This window comes from Aethalodelphis obliquidens, unplaced genomic scaffold (assembly GCF_003676395.1).
Source record: "Aethalodelphis obliquidens isolate GAN/ISIS:26980383/991018 unplaced genomic scaffold, ASM367639v1 scaffold38, whole genome shotgun sequence".
In the NCBI taxonomy this organism is placed as follows: Eukaryota; Metazoa; Chordata; class Mammalia; order Artiodactyla; family Delphinidae; genus Aethalodelphis; species Aethalodelphis obliquidens.
The window spans coordinates 5,099,676-5,111,901 of NW_020837982.1; the positions used below are offsets into that span (position 1 = coordinate 5,099,676).

The 12,226-nt window shown below is 40.5% G+C and overlaps 1 protein-coding gene across 3 annotated transcripts in view; it reads right to left on the reverse strand.

The window, feature by feature from the left end:
* BLMH (bleomycin hydrolase) overlaps positions 1-12,226 on the reverse strand; it is a 43,313-nt gene that overhangs the window by 23,560 nt on the left and 7,527 nt on the right. The window lies entirely within an intron of this gene.

Here is a 12,226-nt window from a genome sequence, read left to right on the forward strand (position 1 = left end):
CTTTTTTTTTACTTCAGCATAACATACATTCAACAGGTATGCAAAGTGCACTAATCTTACATATACAGCTCAGTTCAATTTTTTACATAGGTATACACCCATGTAACCACCATTCAAATCAATATACAGAATATTTCCAGGGTCCCAAAGGTTCCCTAGCTCCCTTCTAATCAATAACCACACCTTCCCCAAGGTAAGCATCATTTTTTTTGTTGAAGCATCATTTTGGCTTATATAACCACTGATTATTTTTGCCTGTTCTTTAATTTCATATAAATGGAATCACACAGCATATTCTTTGCTGTGTATGGCAACCTTTGTTGACATAATGCCTGTAAGATTCACTCATGGTGCTGTGGGTATCACTAATTTGTCTTTACTGCTGTGTAAATATATTATAATTTACTCACTTGTGTTGGTGGACATGTGAGTTGTTTTCAGTGTAGGGTTATCTATAAAGCAGCTAAGAATATTTTTATCCAAACGGTTTTCCAGGGGCTTGAAGGAATTTACATACTCTCCAGCAAAGGAAGGGAGTTCCAGTGGTTCTAACAATACATTCTTGCCAAGCCTGGCACTGTATTTTTAATTTTAGCCATTTTGGTGGGTAAGTGATGGTATCCCCAATGTGGTTTTAGCTTGCATGTCTCTGATGAACACGGGTGGATTTTAAAGGCTCTCTGTAACTTCACCCAACCTTATTTCCCATCATGGAGCCTGCTCACCCGTCAGGCCTGTCTATGTCTCTCCTTACTGTCCACTCAATGCACTCAGCTCGTTGTCACCTTCATAACTTTACTGTCTCTTCTGTTCCTCAAAACCCAATCCTACTCCCATGCTATAAAACTCAGTGCAGGGAATTCCATGGCGGTTCAGTGGCTAAGACTCCACACTTTCACTGCCGAGGGCCCGAGTTCAATCCCTGGTCAGAGGACTAAGACCCCGCAAGCCATGTGGCACAGCCAAAAAACAAAAATTAAAAAAAAAAAAAAAAGCTCAGTGCAGGATGACCCTTTTCCAGAAAGTTTTCACTAATTAAATTTTTATGTCAGAAGTATTCAGAGAAGGGAGAAATTAGTGTGAGCTAGAAAAATTAACATTTGATTCCATAGTGTCATTTGTGTTTCTCTACTGTCTCCCCTGCTAGACTTAATCTACCAGGGACAGAAACTAGACCTTAGACGTATCCCAACAAACACTAGAAGAACCACATTAAAAACAGTTTTCTTAAATTGAAAGTTCTTCTCCAGTGACTGGTGTAAAACTTAAATTTAGGAGTTCAAACTGGGCAGACCCTAAACGCAGAACAAAAGGGAAGGCTTAGAGAATAAAACAAAGCTATAGCCTGTAAGAAATAAACCTTTCCTTCCCCTCCTCTCCTTGGACCCCAACTCTGGAGAACTCTGCTGTCCTTAACCTGATAGACCCCACCCTCTTCCCTCACTTTACCCTCCACTCCCTTCAGAAATGTTGGCTCCTGCCTCTGCTCTAGAAAGAATCACCAGAGAATGATCTATGACGGCCTGATTTCTTAATACGCCCAACCCCACCACTTTCAGCCAGAAAGACCACTTAAGGAGCTTAGTTTTTGACACTCCTTAGCTGTACATTAGTAGTTGTTTTGAGTAGCCAGGACTTCTCCCAACTGACCTTTAGGTAAATTCATTAGCTACCCCAGTCCCTATCGGGCTTTAGGGAACACACGTCCAAGATCCCCCAATTCTAAATCAGCATCCATATGTTATCATCAGCCACTGAAATTGTATTTATTTCTCTTCATCATCTCCAGTGCATTCATTCTAGGCCTCAAAAAGCCTTGGGACAGACTGGAACCTGATACCAAGACTCAAACTTATTCTCTGAACCAAAGCTAGAAAACTAGATGTAGGCCTGCCTATGACATTAGGCCTATAATTAAGGATAAAAAGACTCTTAATTCATGTGTTATTTTGGAAGACAGAGCCTGACTCTACCATCTTAACAGAAACAGATTAGCCTACAGATGAAGTTATGTTTGCCTTTCATTTTATGTTTTGTTTCCCAAGAGAGAATCTTCCTTTACTAGGATTTACTTTGTGTTTTATAAGCCTGAACAGCTGCTCCTTAAACCACCTCTTTTTTTTTTTTTTTGCGGTACGCGGGCCTCTCACCGCTGTGGCCTCTCCCGTTGTGGAGCACAGGCTCCGGACGCACAGGCTCAGCGGCCATGGCTCACGGGCCCAGCCGCTCCGCGGCATGTGGGATCTTCCCGGACCGGGGCACGAACCCGCGTCCCCTGCATCGGCAGGTGGACTCTCAACCACTGCGCCACCAGGGAAGCCCCACCTCTCTTCTAATGTTGTATCATTCTCAGGTTGGTTTCTAGTACAGAAAAGCAGCAGCAGGGCATCACATTAGCAACTGTAATTGAGCTAATCTAGCCATGGACTAATGAGCTCTGTCCAGGATTCGTAAGGACCAGAGAGTCGTTTTGTATTTGCTCAGCACCAAGGCCACAAATGGCACCTTTCATCATGAGGACACTGCCACTGGTAACTAAACACAATGACAGTGAAAGTATATAATCAGAACATGTTTAAATAAGGAAGGTTTTATAGACTTAAATGATGTGTATTTTTAACTAGTAATCATTGTCACATGTGTATGAACATTCTATATGGGGTCATCTTGATTAATTCTCAGTCACCCAAGGGTGGTTTATCCAGTTCAGTTAGGCTCTGGCCAAAAAAAGGAGGCTAGGGCTAGGCCTAATGAAGATTTAAGACAACTAAGTGAATTTCTGTTTACTTTTAAACACATTCTAAATATAAATGAGTGTTTTACACTATAATTTACATATACCTCATTATGCATTTCACTCCCTATCTAAAGTAAAAAGTGTTAAATCATTCCTTCCTTCTCCCCAAAAATGCATTAAAGGAAACCTGCATTTTAGTTATCTAAATGAATTCTACGATTAATCTTTTTGGAATACAAATACTTATGCCCTACTGCATATGATTTATAAATCTGAAGTTTTATCAAAGGTACACATAAGGCATGAATGAGGATAAGGGTGACATCTCTTTCTCTTGGATTTTAGTAAAACTGTAATTTGAGACATGTTGCTTTGTTTACCATGACTATAATTATCCAAAGCCATTCAGATTCAAGTCAGTTTATAACACTTTGGAAGGAATATTTGGCTCCAAGTCAACTAACAATAGTTAAACAAGCTCTAATTTTTAAAAACTCTCCAAAGTATAGTCTCCAGGGCCCCTGCTGATACTACATTTCTTGATAAGAGACTCTGCTGTTCTGAAATAATATTCCCGGTTCCCAAAGTACAAAGCTGGCAGTGAGCTTTGGATATCTGAGTCTGCTCTCTGGTGGGCAACTTGGGAGTGTCACCTGTTTCTCACAAGATGCACTTGGTATTCAGGACAAAAAAAGATACTGGACGCTGAACACAAGTCATTATGCAGAACTGAATACTGGTAAATAATAAAACCAGGAAAGGGAATGGAAAAAAGAAAAAGGACACAGAAAGCATGAAATACAGGACATAGGGAAAGAATGTGTAACCCCAATTTAAAGACAAATGATGTGGGATGGAGTCAATTCCTATACCCATGGCTAAACTGGAGACAGACATCAAGTGAGAGGAGGAAGGCAGGATGCAATAGTTGAGAGTCAGTCATGAATACTTAGAAGGGTGAGAGTTGAAAGCCAGCTACAGGCAGACGCAGAATGGAGGAAACTGTAATAATTAGAAATGTTAGAATGGGAAGGTAGTGCAATGGTAACAACCAAGCTACCTGAAATGGAGCAAAATTGGTAAAGCTAAAAGATTTCAGTGCTTGGAATGATTACTGCAGAAGTGACAGAATATTAGAATCTTCATTTGTATTTACAATACTGTATTGCCTAGTAAAGTCTAAAGCACTGTAGAAATATTACTTACTTCTATTGTTATAAAAACACAAAGCTACAGTGCCATTAAGAAATCACCTACTCTGACTTTTTAGTTTCACTGATGGAGAAATTAGGCTCATAGGTAAAATGACCTATTGATCACAGAGTAGAATGACTGCAAGGACACAAAAGTGGTCAAAGAATATAGCTGAACTTTGAAGAAAGTTCAGTGCTAATGGTAAATGAACCAGTTACAAGAGGGAAGGAGTAGAGACCTTAGTGACTCCTGATAATGCAGAGAAAGGAGAGAGAAGACAGCTCTCTACTGCTTTCTGGTGGGGAATGAAAGAAAGGCAAGGATCTGTTTTAAAAACAAAAATCTTACCTGTGCCTGCAAAAGCAGGCAGAGAAGGAGATACTTTCTGGAGGCACCAAATATATTTTCAGGCAGGGAAAGATATAAAAAGGTACACTTAAGGGGTACGTGCCCTTCTGTGATGTTAAGGAAAATAAGGTCACACAGATGATAACTAAGAGTCAAATGATCATCTTGAGACTCCTTCTAGAGTGGTGGCTGAATCAAAGAAATAGTTAGAAATTCAGACTCTCTAGTCCCACCCAGACCTACTGAATCAATCTGCACTTTAACAAGATCCTCAGGGGATTCAACTGTACATTAAAGTTCGAAAGCACTACTTTAGAGCACATTTATTCTTTCCCTCCTCCAAAACCCTGCTTCTTCAATTACTGCTTCTCTCATTCGCATCTGCTATCCCTTACCACACACAGGTTTCCTCATCACTGCCAAAAAGCCCTCTCTCCTATCTGTAACCCCTCCCACTTCAGACACCATACATCACTCCAATTCTTCCCTCTTCCTTGTCCTCCATATCAGCAAGTCCTGACAGCTTCACTTCCAACATACACCCCCAAATGTATTCATTTCTCTTAATCCTCACTCTCATCAATCTGGTCGGAACCACTAGGATATCTCATCTACACAACCACAAGAGCCTCCTAACTGGTCTCCCTACCTCCTCTCCCACTGTTTTACCATCCATTCTCAAAACAGCCAGAGTGTCATATTTTTAAAACAAAAATTAAACCATGTCACTCCTCAGCTTAAATTCCCCGGTGCCTAGCTCACTTAGAATAAAATGCAATATCCTTACCATGGCTCACAGGTGCTATATTAGCCGGTTCTCATTTCCTCGGAAATCTATTCCAGCCATTCCCACTCTCTTTCCAAGCTCGAATCACACTGCCTTCTTTCTGTTCCTCAAAAATACCAAGCTTCCTCCTGTCTTAGGGCTTTTGCACCCACTGTCTCCTCAGCCTGCTATGCTCTATGTCCAGATCTCTGAAGGGATGGATTCTTCCTGCTATTCATATCTCAGCACATATTTGACCTCAGAAAGGCCTTTTTAGTTTTTTGGCTGTGCCACGGCTTGCAGGATCTTAGTTCCCTGACCAGAGATTGAACCCCGGGGCCACAGCTGTATAAGCCAAGCCCTAACACTGGACTGCCAGGGAGCCTTTCTTAACCACCCTATCAATCACCACATTCTATGTTCTTCAGAGTACATATCACATCAGATTGTTTATTTACTTGTGTATCGTCTGTCTCCCTCCACTAGTACGTAAAATCCATGTGAGCAGGGACCAGGTCTGTTTCAGTCATCACTGCCCCCACAGTGCTTAGAACATGCTTAATATTTAGTAGGTACTCAATAAATACTTACGGAATAAATGCGTATCAAATGCTCTCCTCCGCACTGCCGAGCTTCTTGAAACTCCCTGCCTCTCCGTGCCGTGGTCTGACTCCTCTCCACCTAGCTCCTTCCCTTCTCCATTCCACACACCCCTACTCAGGAATCAGCAGCCTTTCCTCAGTCCTCAGAGTCTCTGGCCTGTCTGCAGCATCTGACACTGATGACCAGCACCTACATCACACAGTTCTGGCACTCACTTTTATAGAAATAGAAGTTTTACGGAAACAGATTATTTTCCAGAATTCTTTACTCAGACCTATTCTATCCTTCCATTCTCCCTCAGGAATTTCAAAAATTCGCAAGGCTTCAGCCACCTGTACTAGCATCACTATCACTTTTCTAGATCATTTTCTTTCCTGAACTTTGGAATTATTTCCATATGCTTGAAACCCATTTCCAACTGGACAGTGCCTTGGGACTAGGCACTCTGAAGTCAGTATTTCTCCTCTTCACGGTGGCCTCTGAAAAGAGCTTCTCTTACTGACGTGTGCGACCCACAGCAGCATTCTCCCAGTTGCCAGGCTTAAAACCTTAAAGTTATTTGTAATGATGAACGCCTGGCAGATAAGTTGCCAAGTGCTACGGATTTTTCCTCTGAGATGTCTCACATTTCTCTCACTTCCATTTCTATCTTCACTATCCTCGTTCAGGCCAAATTAGTACCACCTGGACTGCTGCAGCTTCTAACTGGTCTTCCTACCTCTCTTCCTTCCAGTTTCACCTATTTAACTAACAATCTCCTGAAGTGCAGCTTTACTTCAAAAGGGAAATGCAATTTGTGAATATAATCTATTTCCTTTAAGAACCTCAAGGGAAAGGTTAGTCCCCTATTCAGTGTCAGAAATGTCCTCTACGATTATCAAAACAATAATTCCTTTCCTCTTCCAGAATCCAAAAGACAAGACCATATTAGAAAATGTGACTTCTTAGCAGCAGTGGCTCTTAAACCAGAATCACCTGAGAAGCTTTTAATGGTACAGATGCCACAATTCGACAAATGCCAAAACAAAATTCACCAGGAAAACAATAAGAGAACAATGAGATGGGGCTAACTCTACAAACACTAAAACACTGTAAATAGCTTCAGTAACTAAAATACAGAGTTACTGGCAGATGAATAAACACACTAAACGAACAGAATTGCATGCCTGGAGACTTTAGAAATGATGGATGGCATCTCAAATTAAGGGGTAGGGAGAGGATGGACTATTTGAAAAGATGTGCGTCAACTGGGTAGCCTTGAGAGGAAAAAAGTTAGATCCATACCTCATACCCTATGCCAGGATAAATTCTAAATGGATCAGAGATTCAAACACAAAAATCAAAACTATAAGTACTAGAAGAAAAATTCTTTTTTAATTTGAGAAAAGCTTTTCTAATTAAAAACCATAAAAAAATTTCAAATTTGACTATATATAAGTAAAAAATTCTGCATAGGGCTTTCCTGGTGGCACAGTGGTTGAGAATCTGCCTACTAATGCAGGGGACATGGGTTCGAGCCCTGGTCTGGGAGGATCCCACATGCCGTGGAGCAACTAGGCCCGTGAGCCACAACTACTGAGCCTGCGTGTCTGGAGCCCGTGCTCCGCAACAAGAGAGGCCGCGATAGTGAGAGGCCCGCACACCGCGATCAAGAGTGGGCCCCGCTTGCCACAACTAGAGAAAGCCCTAGCACAGAAACGAAGACCCAACCCAGCAAAAATAAATAATAAAATTAATTAATAAACTCCTACCCTCAACATCTTCTTAAAAAAAAAAAAATTCTGCATAGCAAAAAAAAAGCATATCACAGATAAGCAACAAACTAAGAAAAAAATTTTGCATCTCATATCACAATGGGCTAATTTCTATAACATTTAAGGAATACCTAGAAATTGATAAAAGACCAAGAAAAAAAACAAGGATAAGAATACACAGTTCACAGAACAGATGCTTAGCCCCACTCAAAGTAAGAAAATATAAATTAAAATTACAATGAGATAGTTTATCTATCAGACTGTTTACCTGTCAACTGTGTACCTTATGAGATCGGTAAGGATCCGATTGTTTGATAAATGCACTGCCTTGATAAATCTAAAGGGAAACAGGTTCTGTCAGATATTGCTGATGAGAGCGTAAACTGATAGACCCTCCAAAGAGGTTAATTTGGCATTATATATCAAAATTACAAATGTATATTCTCCCTGACTCAAAAATTCTATTTCTATTATGTTTTTTAAAAAAGAAATCTCTGGAAGGATGACTAACAGCTAAAACTAATAACAAAAACTAATAAAACTAATTTGGGGGTACATGGTAATTGGAAGGATGGAGAATAGGGTGAGAAGACTTCTCACTGTATATCTTCTTCTATTTTTGATATTTATGCTAAGTGAAATGTCAGATAGAAAAATACTGTATGATATCACTTACATGTGGAATCTAAAAGATACAACAAACTAGTGAATATAACAAAAAAAAAACAGACTCACAGATACAGAGAACAAACAAGTGGTTACCAGTGTATGTGAGGGGGAGGGGCAATATAGGGACGGGAGAGTGGGAGGCACAAACTAATGGGTGTAAGACAAGCTCAAGGATGCACTGTACAACATGGGGGATATAGCCAATATCTTATAATAACTGTAAATGGAAAGTAACCTTTAAAAATTGTATTAGAAGAAACTATAGGCTTTAGAGAAAGACAAAGAAAATGAAAAAACCAAGTTATAAAACAGTGTATAGGATCCATTTTTAAAGCTATTTTTATATGATCTTACATGAAAAAAATATGGAAGAAAATGCACCAGAGTGTTAGCAGTGATAACCTTTGGCTCACAAGGACTTTCTATGTCATCCTTCCCTGTGTTAGTATGTAATTTCTTATATTTATGAAGTTTAAAAGCACAAGCATTATTCATGCTCCTGGTGTAACACTCAAAAGCCTCTAATGTGCAACAGGGTAGAATGATTAGCAAATGTAATTCAAATATGTTGTATGTTTCAAACTAAGAAGTTAATTGTTCAGTTGAAAAAATAAATGGGTGTACCTCCAAAAGAAAGATAACTAGGCCTTAATCTCAAGGAAAATGACCTTGACCTTAGGTCTGAAGCAAGCCTAAGCCCATATATTGTTTTTTTGGTTTTTTTGAGGTACGCGGGCCTCTCACTGTTGTGGCCTCTCCCGTTGCAGAGCACAGGCTCCGGACGCACAGGCTCAGCGGCCATGGCTCACGGGCCCAGCCGCTCCGCGGCATGTGGGATCTTCCCAGACCGGGGCACGAACCCGTGTCCCCTGCATCGGCAGGCGGACTCTCAACCACTGTGCCACCAGGGAAGCCCCCATATATTGTTTTTAAGAGCTGAGAGCCACTGCTATAGAATTTCCTGAGTAAATCATAATGACTCCCTGTCTCTTCCTATGGCACTGATAAATATTGTTTCTGGTCTTTGTTTTATGTTTTGCTTTTTAACAGAGTTTTGGTAGAGAATACACTTAATAATCCTAAGGGAATCTGGAGGCTAAAAGAGAGTAGACACACTAAGAAAACACTACAACAGAAGTGACTACACCGGGGGCTTCCCTGGTGGCGCAGTGGTTCAGAGTCCGCCTGCTGATGCAGGGGACACGGGTTCGTGCCCCGGTCCGGGAAGATCCCACATGCCGCGGAGTGGCTGGGCCCGTGAGCCATGGCCGCTGAGCCTGCGCGTCAGGAGCCTGTGCTCTGCAATGGAAGAGGCCACACAGTGAGAGGCCTGCGTACCACAAAAAAAAAAAAAAAAAGAAGTGACTACACGGTTCCAGATCTGCCTTGCCTGTCATCACAACAAACAACCTGCCTTTCTCTTCTCTTAGAAAGAATGCCTTTAGCATAAATATATTTCATTCAAAGCTATCTGAGCTTCATGGCTGTTAAGTCATCATTTTGATGTGCCTACAAGGCTAGGCAAAACATACGTACTAATTTGTGGCTTTAAAACCACAGCTAGACTCTTCATTACGTAAGAGTCAGGTTAAATAAAGAGTTATCTATGGGATGTAAAAATCTAAAGACCTATACCACACAGAATTCTGTAGTCAACAGTTTACCTAGAATCATTAAGTAAACAACCCTATTTATAAAACATCCATACTCAGGACTTGGTAAGGTAGTGGTGTACTATTTTTCCAAGGTTAAGAACAGGAGAAAAAAGATATGTGAAATATACCTGCCCTAATTCTTTTTTTTTTTTTTTTTTCTTTTGGCCGCACCACACATGTGGGATCCTAGTTCCCCAACAAGGGATCGAACCTGCGCCCCCTGCACTGGAAGCGCAGAGTCTTAACCACTGGACCACCAGGGAAGTGAACCTGCCCTAATTCTTATCAGCTAATCCCAGAGTCAGAACATGGATTTTAGACATATCATTTAAAAGATCATTAAAGCAAACATCTTAAGCCAACAGAATGCTTGTTTTTTGCAATAAGTATTATCTGAGCCTGTTTCCATGACTCTTTATAGAACCTTCATCCTTACTACACCCCACCATCTTACTATAATCATAAATAAAGGCAAATTATGCAGGAGGTATGGCCTCAACAGGAGAGATCATTCCAAGGAGTAAGGGAAAAAACTAACATTTATTGGACCACTGCTATGTACCAGGCACTATGCCTTATACTCTTATACTTAATTCCTTATTTGATCCCCACAAAAATCCAATGAGAAATATATTTTAAACCCCAAACGGAATCTCAGACAGGTTAAGTATTTTATCCAAAATCTGTTAAGCTGTTAAGTGATAGAGCCAGAACTGAAACCCATGTCCTACTCCAAAACCTATTTTCTTCTACTACAATCAGATACCTCTCTTAACAAAGAACACTTAAGGAGTAAATAAAGAGGTAAATATGAGATAATTTAAATGTATCTAGCAAAATGAAACCTCTGTATTCATCCACTGAACAATATTTAAGAAATGAATATTGTATCAAGCTGGACGTGTTACACTTGAACAAATTGAGACTTCAGAGCTTCAGGAACCTGTCTCAGGTCACATGGCTGTTAAATGAGGAGATTAGATAGCCTGACTCCAGAGACCATGCTCTCGACTACACTATGCTGCCTCTCTAAAATTCAAAGGAAAACACGAGTGAAGCATTAATGTTGTGCACTGCAGTGAAAAAATTTAGGCCATCTTAATTCCATACAAACAGTCTTGAAAGGACTGTTAGTTGAGTGATTCCTAGTAATGGGCCCACTAGACGAAAAAGGGAAAGGTTTGTACTTTTCTCAAAGTGATTTCACAGTTTTATACATATTCATCTGGATTATGAATAGTATTTAATAATAAAGATTTTTAACTGCCTTGATAATAAATATTACTGCCTTATATTTAATGCTTTTTAAGTTTTCCAAAATGTTTTCACATACATTATTTTAACTGTTATAACCATTGATAGCTTCTCATCTTTATTCCTGTAGAATAAACCCAAAAGACCTGGCATCTACTTAAGATCCCTCACAGCTCTGCCTTTCTAGCTTAATTTACTACCAAACACACTCACAAAATGTTATGTTTCAGCTACCCTGTTCTCTGAAGATTCCACCTTTGTTCATGCCACTGTACATGCAATTCCTGTTGTCTGGAATGGTTTTCCCAGTTACCCATCTGGTACATCTTTACTGCTCTTTCAAGAGCTGGTTCCAATATCTTCCCCATGAAACCTTCAGTTCACTGAATTAGTCACTCCCTCCTCTATGACCACCAAATCCTTTATAACACATCTCTAGCATAGGATTTATTATAATTATTCATGTGTTTCTTTCACCAAGAGATTGAGCTCCTTGAAAGTAGAGACCATGTCTTTCTCATCTTTGTATTCCCAGTGGCAAACTCATAGCAGGTAGTCAATATTTATGAAATGAATAAGAGTGAATTATAGAATAATAAATTGGGAAATAGAAGATATAAGCCTCATACTAAACTGCAAAGTTTATACCTCAGCCTTTTCAGCTGTAAAATAAGTAATTTTCTTTCTTTTATTTTTTAAAGATTCTATATTTATTTATTTTTGGCTGCATTGGGTCTTCGTTGCTGCACGCGAGCTTTCTGTAGTTGGGGCGAGTGGGGGATACTCTCTGTTGCGGTGCGTGGGCTTCTCATTGCAGTGGCTTCTCTTGTTGCGGAGCATGGGCTCTAGGCGTGCAGGTTTCAGTAGCTGTGGCACACGGGCTCAGTAGTTGTGGCTCACAGGCTCTAGAGCACAGGCTCAGTAGTTGTGGCACACAGGCTTAGTTGCTCTGTGGCATGTGGGATCTTCCTGGACTAGGGCTCAAACCCGTGTCCCCTGCATTGGCAGGCAGATTCTTAACCAGTGCGCCACCAGGGAAGCCGTTTTTTTTTTTTTTTAATATTTACTTATTTATTTATTTTGGCTGCACCAGGTCTTAGTTGTGGCATGCAGGATATCTAGTTGTGGCATGCGGACTACTTAGTAGCGGCATGCATCTGGGATCTAGTTCCCTGACCAGGGCTTGAACCCAGGTCCCCCACATTGGGAGCTCAGGGTCTTACCCACTGGATCACCAGGGAAGTCC